Genomic DNA, 19,651 nt, shown 5'->3' with positions numbered 1-19,651 from the left:
GGTATTTTTATGGCACTCATCACTGTAGTTTGACTGTCTCTTTTCTATGGTACAGACAACTAAAGTCCAGTGTTGAAAACACCGAGAAATAAAGATAACAGCATAGTTACCTTATTATAGTGCAAGTATTCCTAGGACACTTACAAGAGAATTGGCCTAAGTGAGCCAAACATCACATTTTAATTGGATCTTTGAACCTTCAAGGTCTTAAAATCACCATGGGGTCCATTTTCAAAACATCGTTTGGGGCTTCAGACATATGACTCCCATTGCTTTTAATGACTGTCATAGCTAAAATCCCACCCAAAGCTTTGACAATATATGCCAGTGATTTTGAGTGTGAGCTTCTATTTCAAGGAGTCCATGGGAAGAAGTACCAGATGACATGTCATAAATTAAGAAGCACAGTTACTGGCAGATAAAAGATCTGTTCTTTGTAAATAAAGGATCTACAAGAGGGAACCAAGATTTTGAAATATGCACAATTTGAGTTTGCATCATGGAAGCAGAAAAGCCAGATGCAGCACAAGCTCTGAGTCACGGTTTGTCTATGTATAGAGTTAATCCAGATTAAGAGTTTCTCTATAGAATTATTCAGGAATAGCTGTTGTGCTTTAAATTCATACCTTACGTTAATCAGAATTAACTTTCAAGTACAGGCAAGCCCTCAGGTGTTGAAAGCGTAGTATTCTAAGCTGCACTGCGGGATTTTCACTGTGCTGTAGCAGATCTACAGGAGATGTTACTGGAGGGCAAACTAGTGTGCCGAAGATTCACGCCTTAGCTTGCTGCTCAGTAACTTGCTGTGTAGACAAGCCCTCAAGCTGCCACCTGCCCATCCACAGCGGAAGAGCACTGAGAGAGAATTCTCCCACATGGAGAATGGGACAAACATTTAAAATATGGCTCCTTCCTTTTACCTCCAAAATCCCTAGGAGACTTCTGCCTCAGGCTCCCCATTTTACCCTGAAGCCAATCAAGGAGTGAAGAGATCTATTTTCAGATCCTTAGAGTGAGTGGGGTGGGGTTCGAGACCTAGGATTTTGGGGCCAAAGATTTCATCTCATCCCTAGCAATGCTACCACTGAAACATGGTATTCCTGGGGCTGACTGCCATTTCCACAGCTGTAACAGAATTCTTGGGAGAGTTATCAATCCTTGGGGGCTCATTTGGATATACCATTTTATAAACTGGTCTCCCACTAGATATGTAGAAGTACTTGGGTTTTTTGTACCCCAGAAGTAGCTAAACCTTAAGCTCTCTAGCTCACAGACTCGGGACGCAGCAGCCTGTCACCACTGAGTCTTCCTAAACCTTGGTCTGGATTAAAGCCACTTTAGAATGTATTGTTGACTACACTGTAGCCCCACAAAACGAGATCCAGCTCAGTTTAGATAACCTTCCTTATGTAGAAAGGTGATGACTGGAATCCAAATGTATTGCACACCGAGAGGTGTAAAAGTTAAAATACCCCTTATATACCTGAACCTGTGGATTGCAAACTAGTGATGTACTTTTGGCATGTTGTCTGTCCTGCAACATTTGGCATAGGTATTTTGAATGTCATTTACATTGCCAAAGCTCAGACGGAAAAGAATATACAAAGTGAGAATGTTTTGATCTTTAAAAGAGGCCCAACACATGTTTATAATCCCCTAGATAGTTTACCAGTTTTACTAATGTTGAACTTTCCTCATCAGTCCTAAGGGATTTATTTTAGCCTACGTGTTGCCCTAATTTTCATCCTGTATGATACCATAGATTTCAGTGCAGTGGGCCATCATTGCTGTGTTTGGCCCATTTGCTTTTTAGATATAGATAATGGCTTGCTTGTATGCAGTATTATGGCTCTCTAAGTAAAAATACCAAAATACATAACATGCATGAGAACCTAGTGAAATTAATATTTTAGAGGCACAGAACTTTTCAAAATTATATTTATCTACTCATATGGTGTGCACCTGCAATAAGTGGCTAGTACATTTGGCTGCAGCATGAGACTATAAAGATATAGTTTCACTTGTGTTTTTCACATGTGAGTTTCTTTGATTTTATCCTCCCAAACACACACTTTAAACAATTGCAGCATAGGCATAGAAATGCTCCACCAAGTTATATGTAAACTCTTATTTTCAAATGCGCAAATATGCGTGCAGGAACAAAACCACAATGACAGGTTGTGCCCCTACATAGAAAAGATGGTGTATTGGAGAAAACCCCTAGACCCTGTGCATTGGGGGCAGGGTTTCTCCCCATCTCTTCCCTGCAGATGAGACCAGAATCCAACTCACAAATTCTGCTCAGACCCTAGATCCTTACAGATCTCAGGGATCTGCTTGGAACAGAGTTATCTCTGCAGAGGCCTGTGCCCCTGCACCAGCTCGTGTCCTTGTGAAGCTCTATGACTACCCTAGAGACCCCCTTTAAAGGTGTTTCTTAACATCAAAGGAATTCCATAATAAAGTTAATTATCCTCGTTAGTCTGATGGGGACAGGGATACATAATCTGCACACCCACCAAATCCTTCCCTAATCCATCAAATCCCAACACCCTTTCTACCCAGAGATTCCACAGCACACAGATGTCCTCTGTGGGGTTCAGAAGAAGAGGGAACACACTCCTAGAGGTGGCTATGCCATTCCATTTCAAAAGGGTGGTGGTGATCTATGTTCAAAGCATCCAGTCTGTGAGCAGATCCTTAGGAAATGACCTTGCCCACATTTAGCAGGCAACATATTATGTTATTAACTATACTTTGCTTTTATATAGAATATTTTCTCTGAAGAGTTCAGATAAATTGTCTTACAACCATCTTCCCCTGCCCCCAGTGAAGTAGGTACTATCATCACCATTGTTTCTGATGGGTAGGTGGAAGCATATGTATGTGTTAAGTGCCTTGCTCAAAGCAAGACAGTGGCTAAGAGTGAATTGATCAGAGGAATCCTGGCTCCCCAGCCCATGCACTAGAAAATACTTCCTTTCGGAGGAAGTTAGGGCTCTGACAACATTAGAAACCACTAAATATTTGTTTTTATTGTTCATGTTATCCTCTTTAGCCCTCAGTTGATTTAGGCGAATGTATAATCATTCCCTAACTTTTATTCTAATTGGTATAGTCAAGGGAAAGGTCAGAGAGAGAGCAGGATGGCTTCTTCAGATTTAAAATTATATAGTGCTTGGGTTATCCACAAATACAAAGTTTGTTTTTAAAAGTCATATGGTACATATAGCACTAACCCAGATTTAGGTGAATAAATTTAAGAATACAGTTTAGATATTAGCATCCAAGTGTTTGGGTACATCACTCATGAAAAGTTATACAGAGTTGGTTGTGGAAAGCAAATATAGCAATGAGTGAAGATTGTCCCTCAGTAATTGAGAATTAGGGTAGGTTGTCCATTTAGAAAATACAATCCATAAGGAAAGTATTTCAGTTACTTTCCTGACTGCACTTTTCACTGACACTCCAGCTCATCCCTCCTGGTATTGCCAATGTGTGGTGATGTATTCTATGTAGATGTTCCTCGACCACATGATGGCATCCGACACTATGAGAGTAGCGTTGACCGAGTCCTCATTCCTGCAACACTCGTTATTGGGGTCCTATGTGCCCAAGGCTCTGATGATCAGTGCGTGTGTCTGGACCTGGTAACCCCTAGCTCTCAAGGTGCCTGCCAGGGGGCATATTTCTCTACCTTTCGTGCTCGGGCATTGTGGAAGGCTGGGGGTCCTGTTCTCGAAAGGCACTGTGATGTCCACCATGACAATCTTCTTCTGGTCCTCGTTGGTGATGACAATGTCCGGTCGCAGTTGGTTGTCCGTTCCGGGGATGGTGGACTTCAGGGCAGGCGGTGGGATGGCTCTGACCAGTGATCGTGTATGGCATTATGTCACAGCTGTCAGGCTGTAAATCAGTCCAATTCTGTTATGGTGTTTCAACATAGTAACAAGCAACCTTATTAGGTGGGCAATTTATATTAAGTATAGGATCACAAACAAGAAAATAGTAATTATGCTATACTAATATGAACAGGATGAATTGTCTAGGGTCTTAAGGCTCCTAGTGTGCCCATAGCTCACTCAGGTGATCCTCCACAGAAGAGTATTGGTCCAATCACTGCTGCTTTCTGCAGTCACAAGGAAAAACCTGAATTTTGTTCAGCTTTAAACTCTCCTTTTGAGGTTTATAGTCAATAATTTTCTTAACTTACAGAATAATCTCCAAAGAGTATTTAAAAGACTTTCCTTGTCTTAAATATTTTCCTTCAATTCCCCTTTCTAATGCCTCACTTGCCTCTCGCAGCTGCTTATTCTTGGTGTCAGATCATTGGGCATCCTTCAGTACAAAGCTCAGTGATCGCAAATGCATAGTACAGTCAGCGTTCTATTAATAATACTAATAATCCCCGTGGACAGCACCAGGCAATCTTTCAGTAAGCACACTTGCCTCTTCTGACAATCCATCTCTTGCTCTAACATCTTATTTCTGCTTGTCCCTGAAAGGTCCATGTCTCCAGTAGCTTCTGATCTCACAGACCAGATTTTCTATTGTCCTTCTCTTGTCTGTGTCTGTCATCTCCCTAATAACATAGTGGAAAGGTAACTGTAAACTAGGCCACAGCAAGAAGAACTAAGTACTTAAGGAATAAGCAGAGTGATTACAATTGCCTCAAATTATTCTGAAACTGCAAATTTGTCTCATCTATACTATGGATACCTGGAAGTAAAAACAAAGATAGCTCACAAAAAATACTCTCTAATGGTGCTGCATCATTATTGTTATTATTTTGTATTATGAAAGTGTCTAGAGACAGGGCACCATTCATATATATAAAACGAGGGCTATGAATCTATGGCTATTCATCATTTCTAGATTTTCTTTGGACATTGTACTTTAACCAAAATTACCTACACAGATCAGATTGCTAGAATACCTTGTTCAGTTAGGGTACTACTCCCATTAAAATCTGTGTTTAAAATTTCCATTGACTTCAGCGGTGGGAGGCCAAGTCTTTAAAGAGGTCCAGAAGCTCAAAGGAGGGACAACAGAACAGAGTTGATATAAGAAATAAAGCAGCAGGCTGGTCTCATTTCTGTAGTTCACATGACCACCCCTTCCACACTTTGCTCCATTTCAGACCTTCATTGTGCTTCTACAGAACTTTTCCTGAACTCTGTCAGCCAAGTCTATCTATCCTAGGTATTTCTATGGCCCTGACAGTATTTGAGCAGCTCAAAAATCTTTATTGTATTTATCCTCACACCACCTGTGTGAGAAGTGCTATTATCCCTATTTAACAGATGGGGAACTGAGGCACAGAGATCCTAAATGACTTTCTCAGGGTTACATGAGAAGTCTGTGGCAGAGTTGGGAATTGAATACTTGTGGAAAAAGCAACTTTTAAGCATGACTCTTTGATTTTTTGCCCAAAGCAAATTTTGAATTATATAGTTTTTTGTAATATTTGTAATTTGAAATTGATGCTGTGCTGATTAGTTACATAAGTCATCCAATCAGGGACCAGAAACAATGCCATGTCTCCTATGTAACTAACAAAGAGTTTGGAAGTTTGACTATTGAATAGTTGCAATCAATTGATTTGTGAACTATTCAAATGGCAAAAACCATTTGGAAGAAGTTAGCAAATACTTATGAACAAATACACTGGCAGACTTCAAGATCTTTACAGAAAAAGTAATTATTCAGGGTAGATTATTAGCTCAGCTTTATTTTCAGACTGAGGCCATGTTCCTGCAAAGAGAGTCCTTGCACCCATGCTGTCCCCTTTGCAGGATCAATACCATGATAATATTTTGATATAGTACTACTACACAGTAGAAATAGATATATTTCTTGGTTTTGCTATAATCTTACTATAATTATCTGGAATAGCTCTACTAGAGAAGATGGCTAACAATGTTTTAGTTTTAGAAAAATCTTATGGACTTTTTGAGAAATATAAATGATTACAAAATAAATATATTTGTTGTTGTTTTCTCATTACAGCTATCATTGTCATCTTTAGATGAGGTCTGTTGTACTTTTGACTTCTCCTAAATTGTGTTTTCTTGTATATCACTTCTAGCTGATTTTTTCAATAAGTTGTCCAGTGGCTGCCTGCCAACCTGAAAATCCCTGTAAATGTGAAGCTAGCCTCAGCGGGTCTTTTTGGAAGCACGAACGCTTTTGGTTTCAGTAACAGACAAGGCAGAGTCCAAAAAGCATTTCGTGATATTTATTTATACAGCATGAATGAGCAAAACATTCCATATAGTGATGATGGGGCCCTAACTCTCAAATTGCAGCTTAGAAAATTCAGGGTTTTTTTCCACAATGAAGCCTGATTCTTGCAGGGTTGAAGAGAAGGAACTGAGATTTGTTGAAATGTTAAAAGTTACAGCTGAAGGGTCAAATTTTACCTGAGTTACACTAGTACAAATCTGGAATGATGCCATTGATTGTACACATAAAATCACTCCACTGAATTCAACATAAATGACAGTAGAATTTGGATCTATGCGACTTGATTCTGTTTCTTTTTAAACTCTGCGGGACCTGCCAAGCTTAGGCCCTGATACTACACACTCTTTACGCAGGTAGGGCTCAGTTCTGCAACTTCCTGAGCACTCAAGCTCCAGTGTAGCACAGTACAAGCCCACACTTAATTTTAAGCGGGTGAGCAATCCCATTGACTTAATTGGACCTGATCACAGTTGAGGCTGACATTTGACTTCAATGGGTTACTCAGATGCTTAATGTTAAGCCCATGCCCAAGTGCTTTCCTGGATCCAGGCCAGAGTGCTCACTAGGATTAAGATCATAGAATGTGATCAACAGGAGTTTTGCTATTGACTCAAGCAGGATCAGAAGTAGGCTCATGAGCAATCCTTCAATGGGATAACTTGCATGAGAAAGGGTTACTTGTGTGAGGAAGGGTTTCTGGATCAGACCACGGGCCGTAATTTTCTTGCCTTTCCATGAAATGAAGCAACTGCATAAAAGGCACTTGAACAGTAAACCTTTACATCGCACAGTAGAAGCTAGAAAAGCTGTAGTAGATCTAGTCTCTCTCTCTCTCTCTCTGCCGATTCAAGAAAAACAATGGTCACCGCCACCACCCTTTGCAGAGAAACCACAGTGGATTCCTAGTGAATTTCTTTAACTAATTCAGCTATAGTACAATTGGAACAGTAACCAACAGACTACAAGCAATGAATTACAGTTCATCTAAATTACATCTTAAAATACTAATATAATCAAATGTAGAATTCAGAAATTCTAAAAAAAATCCTGAAATCAAAAGAATGATTTTTATCCGACAAGACACAGCACCTGCATGATACTCACAATTAAGAAAGGCTGTTTGGAATTATGCAGCTATAAAATTGGACGGCCTTTAGGGTATAAACAGGACTGCTACTTTCAAACAGAAGTGGGGGGGGAGAGGTCTCCCAAGTAGCCATTCATTTGCAGTGCAAAACTGTAAAATACAGGGGTAATTTGTATTGTGCTTAGATCAACTACAGACAAATTAAAGGGAAGAATAAATAATAGTAATTATATGATGATGTGTGTCAATTAAAACAGGAAAGGCTTAGGTATGTATTTTAGAACTACCAAATTGCTTTTAGAGATTTGTGTTAGGAAACAGAAGACTCTTGGATTGAAATATAGTAATGGGAATTTATTTGGTTACTTATTACATGTCTAAAGTGCTCATCACTGTAGTATTCTTTGTTATATTACATAAAGGAAAAAAATTCCCCAAAGATTTGCTCGTTTAAAAAATACAATGGACTAGATCTTTGGCTAGTACAGATTGGCATAGCTTCATTGAAATCAATTAAAAGTTGGTCCAAAATTTTTATTTCTGAACAAAATATGAGAATTTTTAAAAACAGGCATTGTGCAGTAGTAAATATGTTTGATTTGTGTTGCAATAGTGCCTAGAGCTTCCTAGCACAGATTGTGCAAAGAACTGCACAAATACACAGGCACTCCTGTCCCAAAGATTATAAATAGTTGACAAATAGAAAACAAAAGGCAGGAAGGGAAATCAGAGGCACTAAGAAGTGAAGAGACAGATTTTTAAAGGTATTTAGGTGTCTAACTCACATTGATTTCCCATTGAAATCATTGGGAGTTAGGCACTTAAATACCTGGGCTGAAATGATCTGTGGTTACCCAGGTCAATGGCAGAGCCAGGAATGGAGCCCAGGTCTCCCAAATCCCATACAGTGCCCTATGCACTGAGGCACAATGTCTTTAACATTAAGTAAATATACCATATTAGTCTGTTCAAAAAGAATAACATCAACTGGAAGGTTCAGGCATCAGCTACAGGAGTCTCACAAATAGCTCTTTGTGCATGCAGAATTATTTTTTCTTTCAGGTAATGTATTAATACATGTTGAACAGGAAATGCTATAACGCACTATGCAAAAGCAAGAGTCTTTCAAATAAATTAGTTTTGTCTGTATAATAGAAATCTGGATAACAAAGCAATCAGAGGTAAGGTTCAATAATGATTAGCAAGGGAGAAAAATGACAATAACAGATGTAACTGCAACATGATTTTCTGTTACTTTCTTTTTTGCTATAACATTCATTTGTTTGGTAGGAGATCGGAAGCCTATGAAACTAGGAGAAATAGGGTTAAGCTCTGCTGATTGGAGAGGTAAGTGCACTAATGCTTATCATGCTATGAGTTATGTAGACTGAAATGAGCTAATAAAAGCATTTGTCAGTAACTCAGGCCCTGAAGAACAATGAAGTCAGCAAACAGAGGATACCAATCAAAGTAACTCCACAATTAAATGATTCAAATTTGCTGCAGTGTACACCCAGGGGTGATTCCCAAGGTGAGAACTTTAAACTAACCAATCAAGAGAGCTTGCAGAAGGTCACTTAACTGAAATATCTCCCAGAGACAGGAGGAGAGCTGTCAAGCTTTTGGGTCATCATCAAAATCAGAATTTAAAACATTAGAAACCCAGGCACTATGAATTGTGTGCACTGCATTTATTACAACACTATGCATGGTACACATAGCTCCTAGTGAAATGCCAGTTACGCTCTGAATGAAACTACTGGACCTAACTTCCTGGGCCAAAGTTAATGGGAACTGCAATGATGAACAAACCAAACAAATGTATAAGGATTGTTGGGAATTCAATAGGCGCATGATAGCACATGATGTTAGAACTCCACATGCTCTTCAAGTTAAAGTGTGGCTGCAGGGATTGAATGACAAGGAAAAGCTAAACTAAGTCAAAACTTTTAGTCATGAGAAAATAAGTTATGGATGGAAAGTTGTGTCCAAATGTGGATTGAGATTTATTTTATAAACTTAAGGGTAAAAAAGAGACAGTAGGTATTAAAAATGAAGTGTATCAGTATATAGATGAAAAGTAGTTTTGTCAAATATATACAGATGGGTCCAAAAAGGAGAGAGAGAGAGGGGAAAAAAAGGAAGAGTAGGGACAGCATATTGTATACCAAAATTGGGAATTAATTCAGCTAAACGAATATCTTATGATGTAGCTGTCATGACAGCTGAACTAGTAACAGTAATGCTAGCATTAAACTGGATCTGGGATGTACACCCAGCAGCAGCAGCCGTCATTTTTTTATTTAATCTCAGGCCTCATGGCAATAAAAAAAGGGTATCTCAGTATGTAGAAGTGATTTAATCGAAGAAATTATATTTCTAATAAAAGAGTAAGTACACTTGGGGATAGATATAGCATTAGCTTAGATCCCAGTGCATATTAAGACAACAGGGAACAACATGGCAGACAAAGCAATTAAAAATGATGTAAGAAATGAGTTGACCTAGAAATACCCTTGAGTAAACAGAAATTTTTAAGCTTAGTACAGAAAAATGTAAAAGAGGAATGGCAAAAAATTTGTATTAGGGATTTAATCTAGGGCACATAGTTCATGGCCTGGATCAGACTAATGACGTGCTTTTGTTCTAACTGGTCATTGTGACTTAAACAAAAATCTTTTTTGAATAAATAGACGCAAAGATATACTATATGCACTCTGTAAGGTGGAAAAAACAATTGATTGACTTTTATGGGTATGTAAGGGCTGTGATAAAGAACAGGAGAAGCTTTCTGAGGAATTCAAATGTATTCAAGTAAAAAGAAATACATCATGTTATTTAGTAAAAACATCAGGGAATGGAGTATTATTAAAAAGGTAACATTACCTGAAAGAAACAGGGCAGAGCGAGAGGATATAAACTACTAAGAATCAAGGAATTATAGCTGGTGGCATCTATTCAGTCAAGACTGCTTCCCCATAAAAAAGGAAGAAGGAAGGAATAGCTAAAGTAGATAGCCTGCATTGTTTGACCTATTTCCTCTTCTTCTCCCAGTTTCCAGATACTCTAGAGAGAAAGAGAGAGGTGCTGATATTAACTCCAGAATGGACTGTAAGTTTTAATAAGAATCTCTTTACCTGAGCTTTGTAACTACTTTTTCTACCTGCATTACTAAAAATTAGTTTTCAGGGATGTTTTTTTCTTTTGTATAATCCTTTCTGACTGGAGTGTTTCAAAAGAATTCCCACTCCCTCCACTTGAAGGCCTGTTAACAAATCATGTTCATATGTTAGTACTTGTTAACTGAGACAATAAGGAAAGAGTTGAATCACAGTCCCACTGCTTTAAAGGTTTTAAGCTTAAAAGAAGACAGTCTTAAATCAGAAAGGTACAGCCTTGGAAGTCCATTAAAGGCTGGAAGTCCAGTAAAGACGTTTTCCTCTATCATGTAAGTGTTCATTGAATGGAGATGAGATTGAACCGTCTGAGAGAGAAGTCTGTTGGTGTGATTCTATACAGGAACTAAGATAGCCCAAATTACCATTGTATTGGAGCACCTCATAAACACCTACTGAATTTTGCCTCATAACTCTCCAGTGAGATAAGGATTTATTATCCCTACTTCACACATGGAAAAGGAGAAACACGGGGAGATTTCATACCTTAAGGTCCAGATCCTGAAAGATATTTAATCAATGGGAGATAGGTGCCTAAATACCTTTTGAGGATTTGGGCCTAAGTCACATAGGAACTCCCTGGCAGAGCCACAAGTTAGGTCTATATTTCATTAGTCCTTGTTCGTCCTTTAACCAAGACAATCCTACCTCCCCTAATTTTAGAGCAGGTTGATTCTCTATGGTTTTGCACCTTGTGTAGTCAGTTACACCTGTGCATAGTGATTGCAAAATGGTGGTTAAATGCTACCAAATGACAATTCTTCATTTACATTGGTGATAGTTCTACCCACTGTGCAAAGACATAAATGACTACACAGACCCTGTGATTCTAATAAAACAGATATTAATTGTGGTTTCTTGGCATGCTGGTAATAAAGGCAATTTAGAGAACTAATTATTACAGCCTTTTTATTGGATATATAAAATTTAATAGCAATACAGCTGCAATGGAAAGCAAAGCATGATTTTAATTACCTTGCTAATTTTCTGGTGGCATGGGAAATAATGATTAGGCCCATATAATTATTCATTTTACACATCAAACTTTGTTAATAACAAAGTTAATAAAGCACTTTAAAGATGAAATGTACATTATAAATGTTAAGTATTAATTTGGAACAGAAAGCCATTAAAAGTGAGAGATAGATGATTCTGAGCCTTAGGTTGCAAAAGTAATATCCAGATCCACAGACACTGCCTTGGACTGAATCCTAAATCAAGACCTGGACATACAAAATGCAGGAATTAACCCCCATCCTGATCTGGTGGAAATAAAAACTAGAGTTGTTTAGACAATTGGTGGATTTGTGAATATTTTTGCCAAAACTATGGCCCTTCTTTAATTGAAAAACTTCGAAATTCATAATCTTTTAAGTTTAAAAAACTGATAATTTTGTGAAAAAATTGTCCATTTTTCACTGAAAATTCTTGAATTTGACTGTTTTCAACCAGCTCTAATACAAACACTTCCTGCTGAAAGGCAAGAAGAAACCATCACAGTGGTCTATTCCTGAAAACTCTTGCACCATGCCAAATTCCTGAACTTTACTAACTGAAAACTCTACTCAACCAAGAAGCTGGGGAGTGGCAGAATTACATAGCCACTGCAAGCCCTCCAGGATTCTGCTGTAGTCACTGAAGCACTCATTACCACCTCCACAGATTGCTTTTGTTCTCACATAACTGGAGTCAGAAGAGGCAGGAAATATAACTTCATACATATAGACTCAGATATAAAGAATTTCTACAAACCTATGCCATTGTCAAAAAGGAAGCAGAGTTCTTACAAGGCACATTCCCTCTGAGCCAGATAGTGGTGCTAGCAGTGTTAGCTAAGCTTTTCTGTTCTGATGCATGTAGCCAAATTATGGCTGTCTCCTGTACAGATGGGATGAATGGGAAATTGGTCTTCCATAGCACCCCACTGTAATGGCACTTAGCTATTCCTTTTAGGTTTTCTATCTAAGAACTGACCTACCCCTCCCTCCCCCCACTCCCAATCTATGAGAGAGCTGACAGGATCATAGCACAAGGTGCTGTGGCGGCAGGCAAGATTGAAAAAGATACAGTATCCGCTCATTTAGGGGAGATGGTCCTATTTGGCCATTAGAAATATTTAACATTCCATTAGAAGAACACTTCACACTAACAAGGTTTTTATTTAAAAAAAGGAAAACCCAGTCTGGTTTCGTTCATCATTCCCTCAACTATTGACTGCCACCTTTCATCTGAGAATGTCTATTATAACTGATCTTGGCTTATTTAGTAGGAAAGCAGTATGATATACAATTCTTCATGAAACAAATTCTTCCCTATGTTCATGGACAAACCTCACTGAATTTGGGGCAGAATCTCACCATATATATATATATTGTTCTGGATTGTAATAGTTAATAGGTGCTATTTCTGAATAGCAAAGCTCTATTTTTGAAGGGAAAAATAGTATGCTTCTATTTTTGGCAAGAAAGTCACTCTGAACCCTGGGGGTAGATTGAGTGTGTAAAAAGAACAAGCCATTATGAACTGAATAATTAAGAAAGAAAACTCTTCTCCTGTTTGCAAATAGAAAAGGTTCATTTGTGTATTCTATGTAAAGCTCACAATAAAGTCTTTTGTGTCATAAGCATAGAAAGAATCTTTTATACAGGCAGGAGATTAGGATGATCAGCAGGAATCCCTGCCACCAGAGATTCAAATCTGAATGGGCAAGTTCATGGGAAGTTGGGATTTTAGAGGGATTGTTCTGATGATGCCAGAACACAACAGTAACACGCCTTCCATGGGACCATCCAAAAGCCAAACCCCACTGGTGTCTCCCAGTGAATATATTCTGCGGGAGGAGGGTGCAGGGAATTAGTTATACTTTCTCATAACACTCCTCAGCAGAAAACAGCCATAAGGGTGCTGTTGGATGCCCTGAGCTCTAGGAGGATTCAAGTGTTTCTGGAAGTGACCAGCACTCCAGAGTGGATTTATCTGGGTGGGGTGGGACTAAGGTGCAAGCCCCCATACGCAGACTCACCTCTTCGCACCTGCTAGTTCTTAGAGAGGTCAGTGCCGGTAGTAGAACTTGAAAAGGGGTTTAGAAAAGGCCACTGATAAGCATTGATAACATCCCCCAACCCCCCACAATGCCATTTTCCTGTTCTGCTGCTGGGGCTTTAATCACATGCCTAATGTACATGAAAGTTGAATTTCTTGATCAAAACTTCCACATAAGGCACACAAAAGCCTACAGCTGCTGCCATGCTGAGGCTGCAATCAGAGTCACATAGGGAAGAAATGTGTGTGTGCAGGCCCACCAACAGCAATTCTGGGTGCCAGGGCAGAACAGTCGATGGGCCCCCTAGAAAGGGGTGTGGTCCGCTTGACATTTATGTGGTGCTGCTGGTGCCCAGCGAGCTGCTGCCGGTGGCGCTGCTGGGCGCGCTCTTCCGTCATGGCCAGGGCTTCCACATGTCTGCCCGGCTGCCTTTGCTGCCGATGGTACCACCCTGTGCACTAGAATGTGAATACAATGTAAATTGGCAGCATCAATTTAACTTGGCTCATCTCCCTCTTCCTATCTGCAACAGGGAGATACTAATACTTAATCATTTCCCATTCGAGGCAGCTCAGTAATCTTTAATATTTGTACACGGTTTGCAAATGTAAGGTGCTATATAAATGCTAAGCAGTGGCTGGCAGTGGATTCACTGGCTGGCTGCGCAGTAAGCAGGAAGAGGCTGCCATGCTCTGGCTGTTCGCAACCCTTGATCCCATGAGTGGTTTGCAAAGCCATGAGGTTTGGGGTTTTGAAGCAGCAGTATAACATTACTGGCCTTTGCTCTAATCTGCGGGGGGGGTTGTTCCAGAGCTGCCTGCAAGGCCTGGGACTGGGGGACCGGGCAGTGCAATGCGGTCTTCCCTTGGCTTGGGGGACGAACCCCGCGTGAACTCCCCATCCCCAGTTGATTGCCTGGATTCACAGCAATTCACAAGCAGATAAACCCGAGCAACCCAGTTCTCATTTCAAAGCGCCTCTTCAAAGGGGCAGCCAGCTCCTCACTGCTCCCCAGGGAAGTGGAGATTGACACAGTCTCAACACCTCTGAGAACTGCCTGAAATATTTTGTCTGACGCTATTGAAATGCAGGGGGGAGGATGTTAATGCAAACAGGGCCTGGCCAGGCATAAGGAGAGACCCCTCTGCGAGATCAGCCCCGTGCACTGTCGTGGCTCTGCAGGGCGGCACTAGGTGCAGGCACTGCTCCTGGCTCTGTTCTCGCTGACTCAGGATAGCTACAGGGCACGTGCCTAGGAGTCCCGCGGCCTGCCCAGGAAATTTAAAAAGGTCCAGGGATCCCGGCCGCCACCAATTCTGTGGCAGTGGCGGCCGGGATCCCAGGCCCTTTTAAATTGCCTGGGCCCCATGGCAATTGCTCCCTTTGCCCTCACACCGCCCCTGTATGTGTATGATGTAGGGTCTTATTGTGTTTTTTTCTTTTTAATGTACATGTGGCTCTGTGTTTCTATTAGCGAAAGAAAGGTCAAAGAAGTACACTTCAAAAATTTTGTCTTTTATAGGCCATTCCATTTTCTTCTCCTTTGCCAATATGCTGGCTTATTATTTAGCCTAGAACTGGCCAAAGTGAAACTCAAGGCCATTCTCAGCTTCATTACAAAGTTGCAGCTTAGAGAGGTACCAACATGCAGTGCTCTGCTCTGTTTGATAGAGAGTATGCCATACTCATTGTCATAGCACCTAAACGCCTTCCACTAGCAAATTAAGCAATGTGACTAACATCTGTCATGTTTGTTCTCTCATCCTCTCCCCAGAGTGTTTTGTTTGATTAGGGGGAGTGTGTGTGTGTGTGTGTTTGTGTACACGTGGCTACAGGTTTGCGTGTGTGTTTGTGTGCCACGCAGCTACCGGTTTGTGTTAGAGAAGACAAGGTCAAAGAAATGCGCCTTGCTTGGAGCAGAAGTTGGTGAGGCTTGTAATGGTGATTAATTTCAGTGGAAGTTTCTTGAGCTGGCCCCTGAGAAAGCTCTGTCTTCTGGACTGATGAGCTTTACCCTTGTGGTAGAAAGTTCCATTGTGCCAGCAGAGCAAAGTTGTTGACCATGGTCTTCATCCCTGAGCTTTAAGGGATCTTTTAGATAGCCTGGGCCCAGCCATTTGAGAGCCCTGATGATAAGGACTGAGACCTGGAACCTGATTTGATATTCTATGGGAAGCCAGTGTAGGGAGCAGAGGACAGCTGTGATGTGCTTGTGGTAGCCCATGTTGCTGAGGAGACCTGCAACCACATTCTGTACTAATTGGCATTCCATCTTGAATCCAGGGCCTGATTAATGCAAGGGCTTTAGGGGCTGCAGCCCAGGGCCCCGGCTAAGCAGGGCCCCAGCGCAGCAGGGCTCAGGCAGGCTGCCTGCATGCTGTGGCCCCACACTGATACTGGAAGTGGCCGGCTGCTGGTACGTCTCTGCGGACCCTGGTGTAGGGCCTCCACACACTGCCCCCTGCACCATCCCTGCAGCTCCCATCAGCCAGTTCCCATCCAATGGGAGCTGTGGGGGTGGCGCATGCAGGTGTGGAAAGCGCACGGAGACACGCTGTCCCCCTCGTCCCAGGGACATGCCAGCAGCCACCTGCTTCCGTGGCGCCACAGCATGCACACCGTGCCTGAGTCCTGTTGCACCGCCGACTGGGAGCTACCTGTGGTAAATGCCTCCCGGAGCCTGTACCTCACACCCCCTCCTGCACCCTAACCCCCTGCCCCAGGTCAGAATACCCTCCTGCACCCAAACTCCCTCCCAGACCCAACACCAGAGCCCCCTCCTGCACCCAAACTCCCTCCCAGAAAGAAACTAATATACCAGCTGTTCTAAGGTAAGAAGTAGGCTATTTTGAATTAACTTAACTATATTCTACATGTTTTAAAACTGAAATGTAACCACAGAACGCCTTTATGTTAATTCAAAGGCAAGTTTAGTATAGCATTAATAGCCTCGATGCCATAAGCATCATCATTTTGTTTTAAATTAGGAAAAAGACTTGTATACAGCGGCCGCACAAAATCTAATAGCCCCAGGCCCGCAGGAAAATTAATCTGGCCCTGCTTGAACCTAGTGGAAGATCACATTATATGTCTGGGACTGGTAGGCCAAGATTTTAAAAAATGACTAGAGATGGGCCTCAGCATTTGAGTGCCCTGTTTGAGAAGCCTTAAAAGGAGCCTGATTTAGGTGGCTGCAGTCTGTTCCACTTCTTAGCAAAGTGTGAGCACCCCTGTTTTCATTCACTGTGTAACCTTACGTAAAATGATCTAGAGGTGAAAGACTTTTTACTTTTTTAAGTTTTAAACCACACAGCTCTTCTGCCAAAAATATTTTTAAGACCATATGAGCTGACTTTCAAATAGATTCTGATCTTTGTTTGGAAACCATCTGGCTGAAGAAAAATAGCCAACTGTTTCATCTCTCTTTCCCCCCAAAATATGTTTTGAGATCAACATCCCTTTTTGAAAAATGTGATGGAGGACTTAAAAATTCAATGTGTGTATGCTATAAATAACAGTGTGCACACTATCATCTTGTAGCAGTAAACTACTGTACTTTTCCCCCTACAGATGGTGCTGTAATTATAACTTAGCTCTCTGACTCTAACTCAAGGTGTGGTAAAGATATATTAAGTTTGTACACATGCTAGTCCACACTTTTTCACAATTTCAAATTTAACCATCTTTTTTGTTTTGTTTAATGGTCATGTTGAAAATCTCCTTTTGCAACAGTTTGTTTTTTTGCATAAACACCTGGATTCAGAGTTTCCTAAAGGAGTCATCTGAAAATAGGTGCTTTCTGCCAAGATGTCACGAAGATTTATGTGTTTATATTTGTGGATTAAATGGAAGACAGGTGGGAGAACATTCAAGCATGAGGAGGAATGATAGAAAACTTATATGTAAAAAAGGTTAGTTGTTATGATGATTACTACTGGTTTAGCTAAAACGGACACAGGTCTTGTAAAAAGGAAGGTGTACCATGCTTGAAAAGCAATACTTCAACAGTCAAATAATTATCTAGAAGACCATGTTTCCTTTACAACAAAATAGAGGCATTCTGGAATTGAAAACACATACTGTATTGCATTTAGCCACAGCTCTAAATGCAACTTGCACGCCTTGTGACACATCTGAACAGATGGTTTAAAGAAGAGTGGACTACCAACGTTTCGAATCTCAGTGGGTATGATACAAACAGAGTAGTACTCCAGTTTGGCTTAGTTATATTGGATGAAATAATTTCCCTCAACCCACACTCTGCTTGGTATATAGAGGAAACGACTCCCACATATCTCCGTAGTCTCCACTTCTGTGGGGATGAGAGAGGGGCTCCACTGCTCCTGCAACACCTCTCTCCCATCCTAGGAAGGGTGGTCCATGAGTCTGGGATCCATACTGGGGTTGTGGGCCACAGAGCTCAAGCCAAAAGGTAATGCAGTCTAGGCTATACTTTTAGTTATATGTTTATTTTGTACATATAGCCCACAAAGGTTGTGGAAGCAGCCACAGCCAGGACTACCCCTGGGAGTGAGCTGGGAACCAGAGCTGGATGACCTAGCCTCTCATGATTCCTTTGTGATCAGGAAGAAGTTGTCACTGCCCTTTCTTCCCCTCCAAAATTAGGGTTCCTTGCCGAGATTTCCTTTTGTGGAACTTTCCGCAAGGGGAGATGTAATAGCTCATGAACATAGGAATTATAGTAGTGATTTTAAAATCATGATTTTCATCAATGAGAGAGGAGAATCAGACCCAATGAGTCTACTTTTTTATGGAGTCAATTATACAGTACATATGTTACTGCTCATTTTTAATGTGACTCCTATTTTAAACACCAACCAATCTAAAATATATCATCACTTGATGGGCTGCTCCCTTATGGCCTGAAGGAACAAGTGCTGTAGTCATCTGCCTACCTATATTGGAATTAAGTGGAGGCTGGGTGGATTTTGCATTAAAAATACTACTATGTACATTCTCTTACCAAAGAAACACTCAAACTGAATTTCATGCCGAAGAAAACTGCAATATAACTCAGTAGTCAGCCAGGGCAGCTGTATTATTACTCTGTAAAACACGACCAAATCCACCATCCTCTTCAGTTAAGATATTTTATAAATCAAGCTGGCTACTATATTCCTTTTAGATTAAAATTAAAGTTCAAGTTGTTCAAATCTATGTACCAAAGGTTTTCTGTGTACTATTGTTACTTTTAAAATGGTGGTACAATTAACATTAAAATATTCCCAGCTTTTAAATCACTACAGATGATTCCACCAGCACAAATGAAATCTGAAGCATATTGACAACTTCTGTTTCTTTTCCTCTGTAGGAAATTACTGTAGTTTTAGGCATGCTAGTGTTCCACAGAAGTGTACTGTTATGGAAAAAATAACTGCTAAATTGACTAACTATGTAGCTGGGAATGGTAATAAGAGTTAAAGGAAATCTACAGAGAAAGTACTCTGTAATTCCCAAACTTTTTCTGTAAGTTTGTTTAGTAGAAAGACTAGAGAAAAAAACACTTTTTAAAATTGGCTTTGCAAGGTGTTAATGATTTGATTAGATAAATGTTTGCTTCCAAAGGTCAGATGCCAGAAGAAATTTTAACATGGCTAAGAAGTGATACAAAATTCTTCCATCCAAGAAAAACATGTTGTTCTCCACACAAATGAAACTATCGAGTATTGTAGCCTAATGTTACTTTGGTGTATTATTGTATTTCATTTTCTAGACTTCAGGACAGCTCTGTATCATTGTGCTATATTAATCTCTATACATAAATTTATTTTTAAAATGCTTAGAAGGAAATTGCCAAACTATGTTTCATAATTTGAATTTTTTAACTCAGTATTGTTTGTAATAATTCCATGTAAGTTTGAAGCTGAAATCTGTTTCCTCCCTGAATTTATTTTGCTTGCACTGCACATGCATATTGGTTTATTAGTGTAGGGCATTCTCATGAATTCAGAGCTGCTGGAATAGATTTTCTTACCAGCACTGAATTAAATTAGTAACACTGCCTAACAACTGCAGGATCAGGCCCTAAATACAAAAATCAATATACCTTTTGCAAACAAGTGGGACCGAAAAGCAGAT

General features: G+C 40.3%; 1 long non-coding RNA gene across 2 annotated transcripts in view; it reads left to right on the top strand.

Moving 5' to 3' along the window:
- LOC123375066 overlaps positions 1-19,651 on the top strand; it is a 61,881-nt gene that overhangs the window by 8,425 nt on the left and 33,805 nt on the right. For both annotated transcript variants that reach the window (XR_006581305.1, XR_006581304.1), the window contains exons 2-3: positions 8,624-8,680; positions 10,388-10,444. This is a non-coding gene — a long non-coding RNA (uncharacterized LOC123375066). The remainder of the gene's footprint in view (positions 1-8,623; positions 8,681-10,387; positions 10,445-19,651) is intronic.

The sequence above is a fragment of the Mauremys mutica genome, chromosome 7 (genome assembly GCF_020497125.1).
Source record: "Mauremys mutica isolate MM-2020 ecotype Southern chromosome 7, ASM2049712v1, whole genome shotgun sequence".
NCBI classification, from domain to species: Eukaryota; Metazoa; Chordata; order Testudines; family Geoemydidae; genus Mauremys; species Mauremys mutica.
Note: the sequence above shows the minus strand (reverse complement) of the source record. Positions and strands in the feature narration are given on the sequence as shown.